Source organism: Ciona intestinalis, chromosome 2 (assembly GCF_000224145.3).
Source record: "Ciona intestinalis chromosome 2, KH, whole genome shotgun sequence".
NCBI classification, from domain to species: Eukaryota; Metazoa; Chordata; class Ascidiacea; order Phlebobranchia; family Cionidae; genus Ciona; species Ciona intestinalis.
Genome location: NC_020167.2, coordinates 3048896 through 3057739, shown reverse-complemented (window position 1 = coordinate 3057739; position 8844 = coordinate 3048896). Strand labels below are relative to the sequence as shown.

General features: G+C 36.2%; 1 long non-coding RNA gene across 1 annotated transcript; it reads right to left on the bottom strand.

Annotated features, from left to right (window-relative positions):
• Positions 1 to 6044: 6044 nt before the first annotated feature.
• LOC108951064 lies at positions 6045 to 6965 on the bottom strand. The gene is made up of 3 exons (XR_001975489.2): positions 6878 to 6965; positions 6355 to 6443; positions 6045 to 6162 (listed from the first exon to the last, which is right to left on the bottom strand). It is a non-coding gene; the product is annotated as an uncharacterized LOC108951064 (long non-coding RNA).
• Positions 6966 to 8844: the final 1879 nt, after the last annotated feature.

The window sequence follows — 8844 nt, the reverse complement described above, 5'->3', positions numbered from 1 at the left end:
CGTCCAAAAGTTTCGTCTAAAAGTTTCGTCCAAAAGTTTGGCCCAAAAATTTCGACCAAAATTTCGACCAAAGTTTCGTCCAAAAGTTTCGTCCAAAAGTTTCGTCCAAAAGTTTCGTCCAAAAGTTTCGTCCAAAAGTTTCGTCCAAAAGTTTCGTCCAAAAGTTTCGTCCAAAAGTTTCGTCCAAAAGTTTTGTCCAAAAGTTTGGCCCAAAAATTTGGCTCAAAAATTTCGACCAAAGTTTCGCCCAAAAGTTTCATCCAAAAGTTTCGTCCAAAAGTTTCGTCCAAAAGTTTGACCCAAAAATTTCGACCAAAATTTCGACCAAAGTTTCGTCCAAAAGTTTCGTCCAAAAGTTTCTTCCAAAAGTTTCGTCCAAAAATTTCGACCAAAAGTTTCGTCCAAAAGTTTCGCTTAACTTTCGTCCAAAAATTTCGTCCAAAAGTTTTGTCAAACTTTCGTCCAAACGTTTCGTCAAACTTTCGTCCAAACGTTTCGTCAAACTTTCGTCCAAACGTTTCGTCAAAGTTTTCAAGTTTTGTCCAAAACTTTTGTCCAAAAATTTCGTCAAAGTTTTCAACTTTCGTCCAAAACGTATGTCCAAAAGGTGTAAAAAAAGTTTCGACCAAAATTTTTATCAATGATTCGTCCGAAAGTTTTGCCCAAGTTTTGTTCAAAAGTTTGGACAAAAAGTTTTGTCTAAAAGTTTAGACAAAAAGTTTTTTCCAAAAGTTTTTTTCCAAACGTTTCGTCAAACTTTCGTCCAAAAATTTTTTTTTAAAGTTTTGTCCAAAAATTTTGTCAAATTTCCGTCAAAAAGTTTCGTCCAAAAGTTTTGTCTAAAAGTTTTTTTCCAAAAGTTTCGTCAAACTTTCGTTCAAAAGTTTCGTCCAAAAGTTTCGTCAAAAACTTTTGTCCAAAAGTTGTTTTCTAAAAGTTTCGTCAGAGTTTTCAAGTTTCGTCCAAAGGTTTCATCAAAATTTTGACCAAAATTTTCGTCCTAAAGTTTTTTCCAAAAGTTTCGTTCAAGTTTTTAATAATTTTTGACAAAAATTTTCGTCTAAATTTTGACCAAAGTTTTCGTCCAAATTTTGACCAAAATTTTCGTCCAAAAGTTTCGTCCAAACGTTTTTTTCCATAAGTTTAGACGAAAAGGTTCGTCCAAACGTTTTGTCCAAAAGTTTAGACCAAGTATTTCGACCAAATGTTTGGTCCAAAAGTTTCGTCCAACAATTTCAGTTTAACAAAACGACTGCAAAAAGCTGCAAAGACTTTGCATTTGATTCGGTCATGCATCAAACCACCCAAGCACCACCGAAAGCTACGTTGTGTGCGATAGACTACCAGTATTACCAATGATACGTAGGACTTCTGTTATCTAGAGAGAATTTGATCAAAATGGGAGGAAATTCAAAATTCCGAATGTCGGTCATCTCGTACGAGTTGGTGATACGCCATTCGGTGCTCTTGCGTATTTAAATCTTCAATTAATCGCGACCATACGACAACCGGAGATGATCTTATCTACAGTCTACACTAATACTCGGGTAGTTTATTTTCAGATTAATTTCAGTTTCATTATACGTTATGTTGGCGAACTTCTAGAAAAAAAAAATAAAAATTTCAATTAGCCCATTGTATAAAATCATTTATTTGTCATATAACGGGTAACAATGGTATAAAAATATTAAGCGGTACAGACAAGCTGCACTTGCGCCAAGACGCTACTGACCAAGATAGGTAAAATAATATTTTTTTGTCCTAAAGTCACATATTTTAAACCTAAATTTTCTGCGCGATTACAACGGAATATAATTATTGATACGAACAAATTTGTGGACCATAAATTATCGAAAAATGAGATTGATTTTAATATAATAGGCTATATTCCAAATATGTGATGATACTCATAATGCAGAACGACTACTAGCAAAAGTGACAAAATAAAATACAGTTAAGTCATACAATATACAACAGTAACAAAAAAATATATATTTATCGAATTAAACGAAATAATAAGAATTTCAAGTTCAGAACTAGAACAATTGAAAACTTACCTTTTTCGTATTACAAGCCTATAATTTTTAGAACAGACATGAGGCCCAACACTGCGACCATTGTGGGTGTGCGTAAAATAATATTTTATTCATCTGGCAGGTGGCGTGCAAGATCAGTTTACGTTGAAATTCAAGTAAAATATTTCTCGTTGCCGCAGCACGTGTGAGAAAACATCAGTTAGATTCATTCATCACGTTTACTTTTCATCACGTTGACTTGCTGGAGTCTAGACTGGAAACGAATGCTATACGAAAACTGAGAAAACACGATTGAAATCCAAGAACAGAACTTATTTCTGAGAAGTTGGTTCGGAAATCATTGAACGTTTTATATACGCACACTTGTATCATGTTGATTCATTGTTCAGAAAGCAACGATGTAAGTGGTTGGTTTGTTTTACTTGTATGTTTGGACTTTCGGTCATTTTGCTGTTAGTTTTGTTTTCTTCGTTGTTTTAATTAATCTGATCTTCGCTACCGCATTCGACGATTTAAAAAATGTTTGGTTATGGTTTGTTTCATTTTACTTGGTTATGGTTTGTTTCATTTTACTTTGAATTGAATTATTTTTTTAGTATGTTCATTTGTTTATGCAGATGACTAAGTCCGCGTTTCTTCTCTTGCTTGTCATCGGACTCCTCGTCCTCACCGAAATCGAAGCCAGTGCCATGTCATTATACCGCCGTCGAACACCTCTGACCCGCCGTAGATGGAATTGGAATCAAGCAGAGAACGGTAAATTAAGTTCCGATTTTTATTTGAAAAAAATACGATGCCATTTAGGCGAAATATATATCTCTTTTTTCATAAAATTCGCTGATCATGCTTAACTTGTGTTTCTGTTTACAGATAATGAATTCGCAGAAATGCAGGAAGCAGTCGATCGCTTTCTTGAATAAACTGGTGAACAGTTGGTGACGTTAATCCTAGTTCACCCGACGTGTAAAACGTAATCTGCTTGTGTCAATAAAAAAACATAAATCAAACCTGTTTCGTTACCGACCAAGGGGTATAGAAGCAAAAAACCTACGGAGCAGCAGCTAGAAGTGTTAACCTCGGGAGTCAAAATCTCATATTTAAACCTGGTGAAAAGTTTACAACAGAATATCGATGATAAAACTTAAACCGTTTCAAAAAGATTGAACCAATTGTTGGTAAATAAAGAGTAGGTCTGATCCCCGTATAGACAGCAAATACTTATCAGAAAATAACCTACTCTAACAAAATAGATTGTCCATATAATTAAAATGTGTTGAACAAGAGACATATATATTTGGCTTAACATTAAGTGTTTATGTATCTAAAATTCAACGTAACAAGAACGAATTTATTGTTTCAAATTTATTTCTTAGTTAATGTTAAATATTGTCTGCTGTAAACACGCGCAATTGCTTGCATTTTTAATTGAAAATTGAAAGCAAGAACTTTTTTAAAAGTTTACAAAAGTATCGGGGCTACTTAAACTACGGTTTATTCTAAAAACTGCAGGTGATATACTTGGGAGGTTTATTCCAAGAGTTTATTCTAATTTTAGATTCCAAGAGTTTATTCTAATTTATGTTTTCTGACTAACGCATTATGTTGGCGAACTTTTAGAAAAATATTTAAATTAGCCATTATTATAAAAATACTAAAAGATAAAACGTTGGTATAAAAATGTAGTAGGATGGGGGAAGTTCGGACACATTTTAACTCTATTTTCTCGTCCAATGTGGTAGTAAACAAGGAACTTTTGAAGAAATTTAAAACTATATGCTCAAGACTCCCATAGACCAATGTTAACTGTTTAAAACACGATCAGGATCTTCGGATATTATGCGCCGAAGGTGTCCCATCTTCCCCCATACTTCTATATAGATAAAAAGTTGGTATAAAAATGTGAAGGTAATTAATACTTCCCAATATGCCGCGTTTCAAAAACAATTCATGTGTTTACCAGAGCAGCCGTTTAGTTATAATATAACGTTTTATTGTGAAGCGAAGATTCCAACCACGCCCAGGAGGCTGCTTCGCTTGTGGTCGTTGAGGTTTTTTATGCCAGGACCTCTCGCCAGTAGCCCTAGTTATACCTGGTTACTTAGATACGCTAAGCGGCGATCGACGCCACCCAACTGTTCTAAGCATGCGAGATCGCGAACGAATAGAAACGCAACAACAGAAAAGATATACGAGAACTGCAACCTGCTGTTCTGACCGTCTTATGAACTGAACTTACACCTCCCAACACACCATCGTTATACGTGGCTTACCGCGTAAAAGGAGGCGTACTGCAAGAAATTGGACACAGCACACAAGAAATTGGACACTGCACGAACAAACTTCTGCTCTGGCATTGGCTAATCCAATGATTTAACATATAAAAATATAAAAGGGGTGAGCTGTAGCACCTAACCATTCGCATCACATTTGTTTGTGTATATGTTTGTGTGTGGATCTTTCGGTGTGGAAAATTGTAGAACTGTAAATTCTGAGTCACCATGGTTGGACATCCTATAGGAGCTATCAATACAAAACCCCAATAGTTAGTTAAAGAATCCATAATGGATCCAACGTTTTATTTTTATAAAGAGACCCAATACTTAAGGCTCCCGCAGTTAAGTTGGATACACTCCTATATATGGTGGCTGCCACGTCATTGAAGTAGAAGTTGCATAGAGATTACGAACACGCAAAACATGTGTACGAAATCAATTCCCATTCATTGGCATTTTTTGCGAATAAGAAAAAAACAAAAATGAAGAACGAAAACAAACACAAAAACGGAGCTCCGCGCAACGTAAAAATAAAAGAAAAAGCGTCCGTGAGTAAAAAAACGAAAAAGTCGCGTGAAAATCGGTAACGAACGCAAACATGCCAATGATTGAGAATTAATACGCACATCATGTATACAAAAACGTTCGACACCTCATGCAAGCCTCTTACCCGCCGCAATGACAACCCTATTCAAAGGACCCGACATGTACCGCTTATAATCTGTATTGAAATCCCGTCCGCTTTACATCGTTGTGACGTAATAAACCCCGAAGATGCCCGTACCATGGATTTATCAGAATATACCAGTTCACCTTGTGTATATAAGTGTGCATCAGTACATACAAAAACACCACCATCCCCCAACACCACCATACCCCAACCCCATACAACAATTTAATCACAGCAACAAAACATTCTCTATTGGCCAATATAATAAGCATGATAAACCGACAGGATTTTGCCGCCGCAAACCGTCGCATCGCGTCGCAATAATTGTTTACGAAGTGGGGCAACTGCATAAGAACGGATTTTAGGAGCTAACTATTAATCGGTCCGACTGATTTTCGGAATCCGTGTATTCTTCGAAACAGCGTCGAGATTGCGTCGTATTTTCGCGCTTTGTCAATTCAAAAAAGGAATGACAAATTAAAATACATATCTGAAAAAATTTGTTTGTGTTTTTAGGGGCCTAACAGGGAGCTAACTTTTTTGTTATTTTTAATCCCTACCCTGGTCGCAGGTTTGGCGGCCTAATTGTTTTGCAGTGGAACCCACCAGCTTTCGCTGACAGGAACCATCGGCGTGCGGGTTACGACCAGAACAGTCTGCTGTATAGGCCTGGGTGCAATGACACGTGTTGTGTCGGCCTAGTGCAGCGTCCCAGTGCTGTCTAATATGAACTTCCTAACAGCGATCCCTAGTTATATCGATGTCACTTCTATCTATCTGATGCCGACTGCCCGCCTTGCTGATAAGCGACACCAGGAGTATGGGTTTAAGTTGGGGAAAATATAACCTGCGCGCACCGTTCTTATGCAGGTTGTTTACACACACACACACATATACATAGGGAGAAGTAAAACCCAAGATTCCCAACCACGTTACATTACTGACGTGTACAAAGGTGGACTTAATTTGATCTTTTGATCTCCGTATACTTTCCCACCCCAAACCACACACCGTGTACCACATAACCAATCGATTTTAAACAAGCATTCAATAAGTATAAGGGACTTTTTATGCTACAGCTCACATAAGTTAGTATTTACATCGACTAAGAATAAATCCTAGTCTGGGTATGCTATGGCTCCATCTTCGTTCTTGACCTTTTCGTTTCGTCTTTCTCTCTTTTCTGTAGAAGGAATAAACCGTTATATTCGTTGATTAATTCTCTACTTGGTATTTTTTACAAGTATTTGTTACACAAAAACTGTTTTAACTATAATGGAATATGGTACCGGTAAAAAATAATAATAAAATAGGTGCCTATTTTTGAATGATATGTATTACGCGGAGTTCTCCCCCACCCTACTATACAACTTACCGCGGTTATGCAGGTTAACTTCGTAACGATCTTGCAGGTATATATGTCGTTTTGGGGGTAACATATCGTTCTCCTTGTATGTTGTATTACTGTAATACAATAATCGGTTAATAAAATAAAACGGAATCATATTCTTAAAAACGTAACAAAGTATTTTTTTACTGGAAACTTGATCAATGATCAACCTTGATTATACTTACTGCATACCACCCTTTAAGTCGCGTCATCTAGTCTAGTATTCTATATGGTATACAGTATAAGGTGCGGGAAGATGGGACACCTTTTCTATTTTTCCCGTTCAGTTTGGTAAACAAAAAATAATCAAAGAATTATATCCTATTCTCGCGTCTTCTATAGACCGTTATTCATTGTTTCGAACAGGATCAGTATATTTGAATATAATTTGCTAAAGATGCCCCATCTTACCTCACATATATATCTTGTAAACAAAAGGCTAATATACTGTAACAATGTGCTAGCAGCGACCGAACACTAGACTCTATAATAAAAGGTACAAACTCACTTTTAACGTTGCAAAAGCAAAGCTGCAACGCCGACGTGTCAGTCAATCCATCTTTACTTGTGAGCGAGATAACATTGATGGGATTTAAGCAAGACTCCGATATTGCTTCAGTGTAGGTTCAAATATTTTAAACTTTTAAAGAATTTATTTTCCAACAATGCAACTGTAAGTCAGATTTAAATTTTAAACCATATAAAAATGCACTATATTGCCTATATTGGCATTAAAACAAGCCTTTATCGCAAACTAAGTGCCCTCACTTCACTGCAATATACAGCTTCCAACTTCTTAAACACTTGTTCCAAAACGAAGCATACCAAAAGAACAAACTGCGCCCCAAACTCACATGAGCAAAATGAAAAAACGTGGAAAGCTTGGAGCTGATTGGTTAACTACTAGGAGCAACATTGAAAATTCGTGACGTAACATTGCTAAATTGTTATTCGCGCGAATTTCAAGCGCCTTTAAAGGGCCTAAACACACCCCAAATGTACTTCGCTTTAATCAATAGAGTGTGTTTTTCTAATTCCAACGACACCTTACTTGTTTTAATCGGTTCTGTATAACCAAAGATATTCCAGCTCAAACACCGTGAAATTCAAAAAACTGATTTGAAAGTTGCGTGGCGAAAAAAATTGAGAAGTGTACTACCCACGTGACAAACACGTAACAAAATTGTTAAAGCGTGGCCGCTCTCATTCAGAAAGACGAGAAGCAGTGTTTTCAGCGAAAAACGAGATAACAAAAAAAGCGCAAAAAAGAACAAAAAAAACGCAGGTTTCGCTTTTACGAATGAATCAGTCACTAACTAGTACGTTCCTACGTCACAATCACGGAGCTCGTAGTAAAAAAAAGATAGCGCTAGAGATCACTGTTTGAGGACGAATATCTCCGCCTATACTGGACCAATTTTAATCAGCAAAGTATTTTTGGAATCAATAAAACGGTCGCTTTATGAATTTACCATAAAAAATAAAAGTGACGTGGGGTGTGTTTAGGCCCTTTAAAAAAAAGTGTTGCCTTTAAAAAGCGAATTTACGATTTTCGTGATAGGATTGATTAAGCAGGCACTCTACATTTGGTAACACTGAGATCTATTTATAGCCACACTGGATTGTAAAGGTTACAGTAATAATTGATTTGTCAAAATTCCTACGACTTTTGTAATCTCATAGTCAAAATTTAAGCAAGAGTAATTATACTACACTGCTAGTTGTTCGTTTATACATCACTGTACGTAAGTAACAGAAACTATACAAATATATATTTAGAACACGGGAGTGATAATGTTGTAAAAGCGGTCATTCATTTTGTGTTGATAACTTCTGTATTACTTTGGTCTATCCTCTATCCAGTCTATATCGTATAATGCGCTTTAATACATTGCCGTTGAACGAATCTTTTTATTTGGATTTCCAATTATATTTGCTAAATTGGAACGCAAGCAATGCCAGCAACAATCGAACCTCAGTTTCCCTTACAAGTGGTTTCGGCTTCAGACACCTCCCGACATGGATATGTAGTAGAGTGGGGGAAGATAGGGCATCTTTTCATTCTATTTTCTCGTCCCGCTTGGTAGTAAACGAAGAAAGTTTAAAAAATTATAAACCGTATCTTCGCCACGACCGTTGATAATTGTTTAAAACACGATCAGGATATTTGGATAGTATATATGTGTTAACGGTGTACCGTCTTCCCCCACCCTACTATATATATAGTACCAGAAACATACAAAAACTTGTATCGATGGGACATTACTGAAACAATATGTCTGCCCTTCTAAAATGGATATAATGGGAAAAGATTGTTTTGTTATCCAGAGAGCATAAGTGGTATTAAATGAAATTGGTGTTTAGTTCGTGGATTAATATATTAATGTATTGCATCAATCGATAAAGTGAGCATATTGTCTAAATGAAAACTAAATAAATCGGTTCCGAATTCCAATATTTAAATACCAGTTTAGA